The sequence below is a fragment of the Notothenia coriiceps genome, unplaced genomic scaffold (genome assembly GCF_000735185.1).
Source record: "Notothenia coriiceps isolate Sejong01 unplaced genomic scaffold, NC01 NC01_scaffold00037244, whole genome shotgun sequence".
In the NCBI taxonomy this organism is placed as follows: Eukaryota; Metazoa; Chordata; class Actinopteri; order Perciformes; family Nototheniidae; genus Notothenia; species Notothenia coriiceps.
Genome location: NW_011369945.1, coordinates 7,863,195 through 7,876,687, shown reverse-complemented (window position 1 = coordinate 7,876,687; position 13,493 = coordinate 7,863,195). Strand labels below are relative to the sequence as shown.

The 13,493-nt window shown below is 40.7% G+C and overlaps 1 protein-coding gene across 1 annotated transcript in view; it reads left to right on the top strand.

Annotated features, from left to right (window-relative positions):
- The window catches only part of elfn1a (extracellular leucine-rich repeat and fibronectin type III domain containing 1a), an 88,393-nt gene that overhangs the window by 57,087 nt on the left and 17,813 nt on the right, over positions 1-13,493 (top strand). Inside the window, exon 2 of the mRNA XM_010793420.1 lies at positions 3,327-3,417. The gene's annotated coding sequence lies outside the window, so the exon portion shown is untranslated. The remainder of the gene's footprint in view (positions 1-3,326; positions 3,418-13,493) is intronic.

Genomic DNA, 13,493 nt, shown 5'->3' with positions numbered 1-13,493 from the left:
TTTTTTAGTCAATGAGTAGTGCAGATATCACTGTAAAATCAATCGACAGTAAGGGGAATACTTACTTCCGGGTGTACAATTCTCCGTTATCCAATGGGAATGGACGCTCACATTGCCCTTTAAGGGCAGCCGACACAGACGAATGCCGTGCCTCCATGAGCGTCAAATCCCGCCGCAGATGGGAATACATTGCAATCAGTTGAAAGCTATTTGGGTCCCTTTGTGAAGCTGAAGGAGCCTAGGAGCGTCACAACTGCACGCCACGGGACCCTGACCAAACGTCGCTCTTGGACGATTATGGAGTGAGAGTGTGTTGGTTCATGAGCTAAATATCATCAATTGTATCAAACAGAAAATGAAGGAACAGTGGAAAGAAAGAGTGTGTTTCTTCACTAGTAAATGTAATATTAATTTAGAAAATCTCACTTGTTAGCTTTGCTTAACATGTAGGGGCCTTTTACCCTGCAAACCACTTAAGCACACTTATCTCTTCAATTAAGAAGGGGGCACAACAACAGGGTCTGCCCTTCGTTACACAGAGAGAAGAGGAGGGCACACATTAATTGACTTGGGGTCACTTCTTTTCTGAATATTTTAACTGCTTTCTTTATTCAAGTAGATTGCAGATGACCAGACCTGAATAGCAAATCTAAACTCCCCCTCTTAACTGTATCGTTGGATTTTATTTTCTAAAGCCTCCACTTAGGATAGTCATACTGTAGCAAAGATCAAAATAATTTAAGTGAAACATCCTTTATGCATTTCTAAATATTGCTACACTGTGCTACACGCCAGTCATCTCCTAGTAAGTTGACACGAGCCAGAATAAATTGGCAGTGATTTAAATTCTAAGGAGTTGCTCAAGCTGTGGATCCCAGCAAGTTATTTTTGTCTTCACATCCATGTGCGCTGCTCTGCACGTCAGCAGCTGGGCAGAATCCGTCAGATCGGTGCCAGTGCTCAACCTTTCAATGCTCCGGGTCAGCATCCTGGAGATCTGCCAGAAAGTTCAGCTCCTCAAGACCATATGGGGTCTGTTTCTCCTCAGCACCTCCACTATTCCCTCCTGCACCCCCGCTCCTCCATGGCTGCAACCTGACCCAACCTTGAGTACACATGCCCTGTGTACAGCAAAACGAACGAAAACTGGTCTGTTCAGATAGAGGAGCATGCTGGAAGGATACTTCTTCTCATCTCTCCATGAAACAGTCAATATTCCCAGAAAAGGGATATTAAACATTCACTGTATTAGTAGTTAGTGTGTCAGATTTCTACAGAATAAGGTTTTATATACATATTTGTATTAAAACTATTTTCTTAGGGTTTATCCACATCACAACAATGCTCTGCCTCTGTGACCTATACATAGTTGCTTCTGCAGTCAAGCAGCATCTTATTTTTCATTATAAACATTTTCCTGTAAATGTATAATAGGACACATTGAACTCAATAATTAAATGATATACGAACAAATTCACTCTTTTATTAACCTTTGATCTCTAGCAAGGTTTTCTTATTGTTGCTCTATTGTTGGGTGAAAGTGGATAAGAGCTCTCTGACAAAACATTAAGAAATCTTCTTTCGACAATTTGTTCTTCCAACGCAAGCAAATTATAATGATTGGATTACATTTCTGGGCTACATATTTTGTATTTGTCCCAAATAGGACTTTAACATGCTGTGGTTCAGCTTGGATAATGTACTTTTTGATGCATTTGAATTTTCTTGTTATAATTAAATACACATCTCCAATTTACTGTATGACTAAATGGGATTCATAATTTTGCACACCTGGGTAGGAGCGGATTCGGATGATTAAGACATTTTGGGGCATCTTAAATTAAATCGTATTTTCTCTGACAGAAAGTTATTTAAGCTAATGACAAGTAAGGCCCATTGTTTATCTTTTACCTCAAGCTTCTACAACTTCATTGTTTGTGTCAACATGGTCTGATGCAGAACTATTGATAATTAAAACAATTCTTTCTTTCACTTACAATTAGTAGATTATTTTAATGTAATGATCTAATGGAGCAGTGTGTGAATGTGTTTTGAGATGATTCCTGATTCTTGAGCAACCTGTCTGTTGAAGCCTGGTGGAGGGAAAATAAATGTTCCCATTGGTTAAAGATGGCAGGCAGGGGCAGCTGCAGGACTGACCCTGCCAAGGACAGAGAGCTTCCCATGCCTGCTCAATGCAGTAAATGGGTCATTGAACAGCTAAATTGAGTCATTATGATGAGTCATTAAAAGAATACTGCTGAAGTCTCCCAAACTCGCCTTTTCTCTTGGTTCCGCTGCTTTTTGTGTTTTCACAGGCCTTTGCTGAAAGGCAGCTGCCTTGGGCCACTTAAACTGTCACCCCTTTCACTGGGATGCAAATAGCAGCCTTAGCAGCTAATTGAATTGCATTATCTATTGTACTCTCATTTTGTGAAAATCTAGCCATTTTGCAGTTTTCCATTAAAGATTGTTGGAGATTGAATTTTGACGGTTCTTTACATCTGATATGGCATGTCATACACTCTGAATCACAAGGGATGAGAGCACGGAATTGTTTCATTAGGGCAAGACGAGTCATATGAATACTGAGTGTGCATTAATCTGGACTCGTAGCGTCCATAGGTCGGAGAATTACAGCTTTGCTTTGTTGCATATTGTAGGGACTGGGTAAACATTATCATTCAAGTAAGAACAAAAACATGTTTAAAAGATGAGGAAGTTGTTTTTCATTTCTATTTCCCTTATTGTAGTGAATACCAAACATCTATCTCTGGGCCACAAAGCTTCATTTCCTCTATTATTTCAACGTCCAATAAAAATGCATGAAGACGTGCCGGTGCAGATTCCCTGCGGGCTGTGTGTGCAGCACATTGTCATTCACTTTCAAAGGGAGTCATTAAGATGATAGGGGGGGACTGATGTTTGATTAATTAGTCAAACTAACTTTGCCAGGACCGGACACTGAAACAGAGGCTTTCATTAGCTTCTGCTTGCTAGATAAGGTTAATGAGGTGGTTCTGATTCTTGAAAAAGAAATGAGAGGAAAAAAGAACGAGCACACTGCTGAATTAATTTAGGAGACGGCAATGCCAAAAGAAGGTTATCCACTGAAGAAGCAGCTTTTTATTACATGCGCCATTAAGACCTGCCTCCACGTATTGCATCCAACATGTCGGCTTAAATACCTGCATGTTAATGAATGTATTAAGTTCATGTCAACATGCAAGCTCCATTTACTCCTACCATGCTGTTTAAAAACAATTAAAATCTTAATAGAGGATGACATATTCATATATTTCTCTGTAATTTCGTTTTTTCTTCAGAGTTCAGCAAGAGAAATCAGTGAACATCTGCACTGCTCGAGGACACCAGGGATGCTTTCTCACACCGAGGACTTCAACCTAGATACCAGGGGTAAGTGCGTGTATTCTGCTTCTTGAGTCAAATGCAGCGCAGCATGAGCAAACGCCCTGTAAGAGGATCACAGAGAATCCAACACTAATCCACTGGTCACTACACACGACAAGTAGGTGCCAAAGAGACGTTACTTAAAGGACATGTCATCCTGAGAGCGTACCGTCTCAATAACACTCATGTTGCATTCAGGTGTCCATGCTTCTACCACTGCTTTTCCATTTAAATAAGCACAGAAGTACAGGAAAACATAATGTTTATTATATAATTAAGAAGGTAGAGTCTTTTCATAGGCTCAATACAACATATAAATCAAAGGTCATTACATTTCCATTTTTTGTTATAGTTTAATATTAATGACCCAACTACAACCACCTCATCAGGAGTGACTTCATTCTTTATAAACCAATCTTTCTTTTAAATTATTTATTTACTAGCTAAACTTTAAATGTTTCACACATTTTAAACCACTAGTTGTATGAGTTCATCACCACCCGTTACTCAAAAAATAAGTAATAAGTAATAAATAAAATGTTGAAGCTTTCATATACTACCCAACAAGTGATCTCTTTAAATGCCTTTATAAAGATGAAGCAGTTTTTCCTTTTGCTTTGTTCTGTCCCATTCTTTTCCAACAAGCAAGCGAGTACTCTCATTGGCTGGTGTGTGTAGTGATAGAAAGCGTATAAGCATGCTAAACAATTAGTGCTAATAAAGAGAATTGTGAATTGTTACTGACTCACTTTCTTGGCATTTATTTTGATAACCTGCACCCATTCTCCAATATTTGACTCACTAGTTACACAGCTAGTCTGCCACGTAAAGCAGAGCAGATGGGGAGCGCCCTAAGGCTTTATTAAAGCACAAGTCAGCAGAAGTCGAGTTTGTTCTAAATGTATCACTATCTGCTTGCCATTTAATTAATTGTAGAAGGAGGAGGAAAACTAAAGTGAACTGTAAGCTAAGGATATCATAAGAACCGATACCTCAAAGTTCTGAAAACTTGAGAGTACTTGTTCTAACAGCTTCCGAGAACAATATCGTTCAAAACGGCATGAGGAAAGCTAGTAAACATTAGCTGTTAGCACACGGTGGCTAGCACAGTCCTGCTTGGCAAAATAACAGTTAATGGAGGTTCCAGTAACATTCTGGTGCATTCAAGCTCTATTCAGTTCAAATGAGTATATGTGAAGTGTCAATAAACGAGTCAAGTTAAATAAATCAAGTTGTGAATCAAGAATCAAGGAATTTGATTATTTTTGGTATCAACAACTAGATCTCTGGTATTATGACATCCCTATTTTAAGTTTGGAAAATTCATTCCTACAGCCCTCAATTTGCTTAATGGATTTAAATGAAATGAATAGCAGGTAATTCCCTATTTTCCTACTTAACTGCTTACATTCTAAATGTAACAATGCTAACACAAAGTTTTAAGCACAGCTGAGCCAGGCATGTTCACAAAGACAGCATTTCCTTGCATATGGCATTAAGCTTTATATTACAAGAAATTCATCACCAATATTGTTTTTGTATGAAATTAGCAAACCAAGCTCATGTGGCTTTTAGTGTAGTCATAAAGCGTTTTCTTTGCCACTTGTTAATACTTGACTCATAGTAACAGTGCCCAACAAAATATGAAACTATACTAAACACGGCGATGCAATCTCAAAACAGAAACGCCCCCAGAAAGATAATTACGATCATGCTGTGCAAACAAAGCTATGGAGAAATAAAGAAGTGGTTTTCAGTGCATGTACCGTATCGTCATCTAAATCAGCTTGGAACAACCAGCAAAGTATAAAATCTTCCAGAAAGCACATAAAAGGATATTAAGTCTGCTGCTTTAGTCTCATCACTCACAAAAGAAATCCTGTTTATTGTATTTTTATTCAGTTATTTTCCTGTTTACATAATTTTCAGTTTATATATTTCAAATGGTAGCAGCCATTTATTGGGTTTTTATTTAAACTAAGAAGATGTGTTTGTGTATGTATTCTTGTCAATCAAATGAAGAAAGACATGTTTGGAGCGATGTCAAAAACAAAATCTTTATTTGGACACATCAAGTATGTGTCTGAGTGCTCCATCAATTGAATGATTTAATCCTTGCTGTCTTTCAACTACAGCCAAAAGGGATTGTTGGTATGTCAAGCTGTCTAGAAGTATTTCTGCTACACCAATTATTAGCGTATAAATATAAAACGTATGCATGTGAGCACAACAAGCCTTTTATTTATTGCAGACCTAAAACAAGTTTGGCAGCACATGAAAGAGAAGGGGCCAGGTTTTACACCACTGTCATTAAAACAAAAGATGTAGTGCTGCGGCTGGTGAAAGTTAGTGATGAGTCTGAGAGCCCAGAGCTGTAGAGGGACCACAAAACTCCCAGTTTAATTATTTTATTTAAAGAAAAAGTGTCCAGACCGATATTCTTTAAGGGGACCCATAATTCCTAGTTTGCCTCCAGATACATGTGCTTTTACTTCAATGATTTATACAGGATGTGCAGTGTTTGCTACAGCGGGAAAAGTCCTGCCCACTGTAAGAAAAAACGTTTCTCAATGCCTCCATCTTACATCTTTCTGTGAAGCTTTTTTCAGCTTGATAAATGCCATCCGTTGATGAGGTGTGTGATTTCAGCATTACTGCCCCTAAAATGTGCAAAATAAGCCTACCTGTTTCACAAAATGATTACATTACATTACATTGCTTTTAGCTGACGCTTTTATCCAAAGCGACTTACAATAAGTGCGACCAACAAAATACAAACTTGAAGAAAACAGAATCATATAAGTACATCAGGTTTCATAGAGTTAAAACATAAATCCCTAACACCATTTGCTATTTCTTCAACTCATTAACATTAACCGTATCGAGCTGCACCACAAAAGACCAGAAGTTGCAACTCCTCGTTACCCCGCAGACGAATCTAAATAAGCACGACGACATAGACTCACGAGACATATGAAGTGGACCACATTCAGTGCAGTAGAAAAAACTCCGTGGGATATCTCCTCGTTTTTGTGGTCAGATAAATTTTGGAGTCGTTGCTGACTAGTTTACAAGGGTATCCTGGTTAAGATAAATACGGAACATTCTGAGGTTGACACAGGTAGTAAATATTAAGATTCGAACCGGAATACATATCCAGTTTCGAAGAATACGCACGCCCGCTTCTCTGATATTGAGTCCTACACATGTGGAGCACTAGTACTTAATCCAGGCGTAGTTGTAAAATGTCTGGCTACTATCTGTTACGAGTAGGTTTATCGTAAAAGGTAGTGTTATGTAAAATATAACCAAATTAAGTTGTTTAGTGATAATACGTTTCGTAGGTATCAAATTTAGTCCGAATTTATTCCGAAAAAACATCCAACTCCACAGAAACGCGGATAATTCCGTTATACTATACCACCTTCCAATATTTCACGCTAGATATATTACTCTGATACCATATAATACGACTTTTCACTATCTTTAGTCCGTTACATAACCAAACGAATCATCATAGTGAAAGAATATTCCAACGTATAAACCCGAGGGATACCGATCCCTCCTAAGAGACTGAAGAGAATTAGTCGACATAAAATCTACTATACTACAAACACAAACTCTGAAAAGTATAACGTACGTGCCACCGTATGCATAACCCGCTGCACGAAACATTAGAAAACGGAGTAAGGACCCTTCTGCCAACACTAGTAAGGAGGATAACAAACAACGACGACGCAGGTAACCCTTCACAAACCAAGAGAGGTACTCACGTGAAAAAGCATGAAAATTTGCGCAACACCACACACGAACCAACCACCACAAAAGAACACACGACCCACTCTAGACAAAGGGCACACAACATCAGCACCACACTACCACAACACCTACCACACACACCCAGAGCATCTCACACACCTCGCACACCCCTCACCCCACCAAGCACATCCACCAGTAACGCTACTAATTAAAACAGCAGTCCAATCCGCTAGCCGACCACAACCTTCAGAGCAATGACTTCATGTTTTCACCCATCCTACCCAAGTACCAACGCGAGCGAGCGCGCGCGGCGAGCGAGTAAAAAATTATCTACATCATCTACATACAACCTAAACTACAACCTCAAAACACACCTATCACTATCAGCACACCAGACGATCTCCACACACACAACAAAAACACACTTAGTGGCTGACACATACAATACACAACCCCGGCATCTTTGAGCCAGTTGTTGACCTCAAGTTGACAGTGCGGAAAAAATCGAAACACCATGCGCAACACACAAAAACCACACACAGACGGCACGATCACACAACTACACAAACAGTTACCACAATAGATCTCAACACAACCACAGAAAAACTAACCACACACACTCACGCTAACACACACCACCTCCGACACACTTCAGTACAACCTCAACACAACTCAACCTAGCCCTTCCCCTTACCTCCTGAATATCATGTTATCTCTAGACCACCCTGAAAGAAGCTCGAACAAAGGTTATGAACCATAATACACTCGTCGCCCCGTTCTTCAACAATTATACTTGCTGTTCGTGCAACAAAAGACCGAACCAACGAATGTGTCAAAATTAAATAAGTAAGCTCGTAACTTGAGTTCTAGACATTAGTAGTATACCAAAAAGAATATTTATAGATGTTTTAGTTGGTAACCAACGAAAACGACCAAAGAATTTCACAAGATGCTACGTACCTAAAACTTTTTCATTAACCGACCCACCACTAAGCAAACCTCGTATTTCGAAAAGGAGGACTACGTATAAAAACGGACCTGACTATCTAGCGTCAGAAAAACTATAGCCAGAGTGGGACCTCACAAATCGCTAACCCCACCTACAGAAATAATACATACTAAGTTCTTACGAGACTAGATCTCTGTCCGTAACTCAATAAGCGTCTGATCCACACGGAAGGCCGACGGTGTTATTTTTCCGGTAGGAGTCTTTCCACCGTCCAACTACGGAAATAACCCCTCAGACTAACCCATAACTTACAACAGCTCATTATCGGTCAGTCCAAAATTAGGGATTGGGAAATTGGAGCAACTTGGGAATATTGTAGACTAGTCCAGTCGCCAGTACACTTGTAACCATCATACCTATAGCACTCCATCAGTAACAAACCACCACGCTAATAATGACTCGAGCTCACCACCCCACAAGGCAATCCGTCCCGCGTTACTAACGGCTCTCACCGTTCACTAACTCCGTGTCCGTGTATCCTCTCACTTCCTCCACCTTGCTCTGTCACCCGATCGTCCCGCTCCTCTAAGTCTTCGAGGATCAAGCCGAACTAGTATCGCCACGCAATAAAACGTCTTCCGCTCCACTCCCCTCACGATCATACTCCAAAATAAAACATCTACTTACCAATAAGAATCCACCATATATCTTTTACAAATATACTAGAAACCTCACAGTCAGCAGTCACACACTCTCTCCAACCCATCGTATTTCGCGCTTTTCACTACATACGCAAATAATACAAAAAACTCACTAGACGTCCCACCATCATACACACCTCGCTCCTCCCGTCTACTTCACACTACACGACCTTACTCATAAGAACCTGTATAAGGTCAAACAGCACTAAAACATAAAGAACCGCCACCAGCAAAACGACAGCTTAGACCCATCCAAAAACACCACCCAAACAAATCCATCGTGTTAGTTCTCACCCCTCCAGCAAAATAACTAATGATATTGTCTCTCAGAATTTCAGCTAGATCAGCATTAAAAGACCAAGATACCTGTATATGCCTAACTGAACAACAGCGTATGCTACTCTCACACTCGTCCTAGACCTGCCTAGTCCTGCGATAAAACATGAATCGCCTACGCCTAAGAAATGTCCTCACCTACGGATGAACGAAAATAATTACTACCCCTCTCCTAGAAACGCCGTGCATATATGACATGATACGTGTGTACGAATACCAACCGCAGACGTGATCTCTCCGGCAAAACCTTCAGCCGCTCACGCTGCTAATATAAAACAGGCTACGACAGCTCTCCTACAAAAGGCACGCTTTAAGGGCCAGACATAGGACTTAGCGCCCCGTTGAACACCGAATCTTCTTTGAAGAACTATATACGAACAACAAGTACCTTCTACCTTGCAATAAAGTCAGCCCAGCTGTACAATAACTTATCCTCCCGGAATTCCTAATACATAACAGCTCTTCCATAATATACCTCGATCTCTATGTATAACATATTAGTAACAAGTAAAGGTGTTTTTTAACTTCGTAGTCCAGTAAAACATTCCCGCACAGACTGAAGCTGCCTCAAAACACCTGTATGACAACCGACCCCATCCATGAACATACTGCCTAGACCGTGCAAACGTAATTTACTCACGCCGCCCAGGAAAGCTACTAGCTGCACTAAAGCATGGCTAAACTCGAGCGCCCTCACGGTAGAGACGCAAAGTCCGAGGCAGTGCACAGTCCTCGCTTAACGCGCAACAGATAGTCCGCAAAAGTGTGCAGAGACGTAACCTTAAATGTACATTAGGGCGCGCGGCGCCGGCTGCCTCCTACGACTGACCTAGTCCCACCATATAGCAATAAAGCGCCACGGACCAAACCAAAGCTTGACGTGGTTAATGCGAGTTGCCCCTGCAGTCAGTATGGTTCTAGAGATGTGATAGATAGATAGATGAGATAGAGATAAGATTAGGTGCAGTACAATGCGACGTTAAAAGATACTCCATTTATATGGGGGACGCCTATATCCAATATTTGACGTTAAAAACCGCTAAACAAGTTAGACTGGAAATAACTGGTTAAAAATTGTGTGCTCCCACGATGTATATGTGTGAAAGGTCCTTTTTGCCTGACCCTCTGAATTTAAAATAACTTTTTTTCATTTTTTACTAGAGTAGTACGTCTAAAGCGGTTACGATGTGAACAAACAATATGTCATGTACGTAATTTGTGTAACGCAAAAGTAATAAATTAACGAAGGATGCCAGAATCGACCTTACTTACATTATTCTCCCGTCTTAACACCACAGTACTAAAACTCTTTTCAGGGGACCGTACGACTCTTTTTGCCACCGTGTACGTCAAGTAGTCACTTAAACCTTTTTATAGTAATCACTCGGTCATTACCTTCCAAACTGTCGGACAGACAGTTAGACACCATCGGGAAGATTCCTGAGTAAGTAAAGAGGTACTAACGGAAAAATCACAATTTGGCGTCGGACCGACGGTCACACGTTCAGTAAAATATTGGGCAATACCCTAACCTTATGTAAATTACTCATTAATGTACTACTCTTGATTGACACAATTGACGGACATACCTAAGGAAATACAATTATTCAAGGTAAAATTCGGAAATCTCAGAAACACCCTGATAGTTAAATAAGAATAAAACTTGGGACATGGATTAATTTCATAACATAGAAAGTGGAACTGAAAAGGAATTAAAAAAAAATAACTTATATAATTTTATACTAGCCGTTTCGAACTGCATGGAGCTTTGGTAAGTTTCACTTACCCTTCGCAGAGGCAACTTCGTACCCCACGTCACCGCGACACCCGACACGCAAACTAGTAGTCTAGTTCCCCCGCAACCCCATTTTGGTCAAACTCTTGGGCGGCGGTGACGCAGTCCGGGCAACACCGGAACCCGTTACTGTGAAGGTGGAACTCTAACGAGACACCATACCAGGTGTCATGTACTGGGCAATGTACCAGACTATACACACATTACACATAGACATTTTCTTTGAAACTCGAGACCTTTATCGCGATATTATTTACATTACTTAACTTAACTTAACTTTGCACCCGATGCATTGTGAGTACGAGGATAACCCGATTGTGGAGGTTGGGTAAGTGTCGGTTGTCTCGGGCCGGCAGAATTGGTATTTTCGTCTGACCCGAGCCAAAGTCTGTCGTCCCATTCTTTCTTATACGACGTTGTGTCCGTCATACCTCTTGGTAACGGGACGCTTTTGTTTTAGTGTCTTAACACGGTAGTTCTTAACATGTCCGTCGGTACGAATCGGGATATATATTTACCTAACACGAAGGTAACTCCACATTATGACGACGTAACTAAACAAGGAAATTTGCTTCCAACCGAACATATCATCAGTTGGTACACCATGGTCCTACTCAGAATCATATGATTCAGTAATTCTGTGGATGTATTTGGTTATGGCAGTAAATGTTGGTCAACAAAAAGGTAGGGAGTCACGTAACTAGTGAAGACGGAACCCGGGGGTGTTTGTCGAAGACCGTCGGTTGCACTCATGTTTTCGAAATCACCCTTAGTTACGGGCAAAATCTCTCGACGTCTCCTTGCCAATTTTGAGAAACTACTCCTTTCTTGGGTTATTAACGATGGTTTGGCCTACAAAATTTAGGTGAAAATACACTGGTTAAATTCCGAGGAGCCCTAGGCACAGGAGAGAGTCCGATTAGGTACTACGAGAAAATGTCATTAGGTAAGTTTATTGAGAAGAGATTCACCCGGTAGTTAATCCTTACGGTCTAACTGTTTCGTCGTGTACTGCTGGCACCTCGAACCAATCCTTATTTCCGCATGCCCTTCTACTAATAGTGTCACTATTTAATACACTATTAAGATTGTAGCGCGTACCGTCGACAAGTCGGATGCGTCAAAATACCCAGTTTGACCTTTGAATCTCCGTATGTCATATTCAAACAAATTTTATCTTGTAACCCATGGGGAACGTCTTGCTTGAAAATACCTTTCAAAATAGGACAAGGGTGATCCCAACACCTATAGCTACCATATATTTGTGGGCTTTGACCATCTTTACAAAGGGTAACTCTCTGAACGTAATCAAATGAATGTTTTATTTTACACACGAGGTTATAACCGAAATATAACCGACACTGACTTTTGCCCGAATGCGAATAAACCGGTTTAATCGTAAACTAAAACTCTACACTATCAACACACAAGTGATCGTAAAAAGAAATGAATTATTATTAAATTTTATTCATACGTACAGTAAATGTTTACCAGCGTCATGACTTAACTGATTCTATCACCTTTAATCAAAATTTTTGTATTCTATTAATTACCTTTTTAGTAAAAGTCGTAGTCGCGTACCGAACGGTTCAAGGACTGTGGCAAAAATTTCTAAAACAGTAATAAAATCGTACGCGCGGGGCACACAGGAAGCACGTCCAACACAGCTCATTATAAGGAAGGTTCTCACATTGTAGGTGAAGACACCCGATAATTATATAGAGACATTCGACAGATTGGGGAACTTACGGAGAGGTATACAGGCCGAGTATGGCTGCGTCACACGAAACCGAATCAGCTACAGAAAATCCTAGACTGAAGTACTATATTTCACAAGGGAGAAATGACAGCAGTGTCTTGTCGCGATGAGACTACTTTACTTCACCCGTCGAGGTGAAATTACAAACAAACTTATCCCAAAGTCAGGGGAAATTGTCCGTTATGGACGCCTGTGATGTCGTAAACAAAATACTAGAATGACATATTAGACCGGACTAAAGACTGAAAGACCTATAACGCATAACAAAAAATAACAAAATAACAAGGAACAACCATTGAGTAGGTCTTATCGTCCGATCGAGCTAGACCAGAAGTTGCGAAAGGATTTAGAGGGTGTGGGGTGCGACCGAGGAGGCGAGCGGGAAGTGACCGAAGGTCATTGACGATCTTAGGGTGAAGTTCTGTGACCATTGAACGCATGGTACGACGCTTACCTAACCGGAAGGATGTAGCGTCCTGTACCACATTTTGGTCATTTGGGTCGTCTCACCGTGAGGCAGACGTAGTCGGTTTGATCGAGCCCGAGTGCAGCGTGACGATCCCCCTGGGTTCAAGGCGTAGTCGTTTTTGTGCACCAAACGTTAGGACCGAGGTTTACCACCTTACTCGGTGGTAACTTTAGTCCTTGTCGTCTTTCGAAATGGTAGAAGGGCCGTCGTCTGACTATTTGAGAGAGAAAGTTGTGTGAAGCTCGCTATCTAATGATTGTTTCGTGGAATATATGGATTATTCTCCCGACCGAGTAGATTTCGGTCAAACTCAT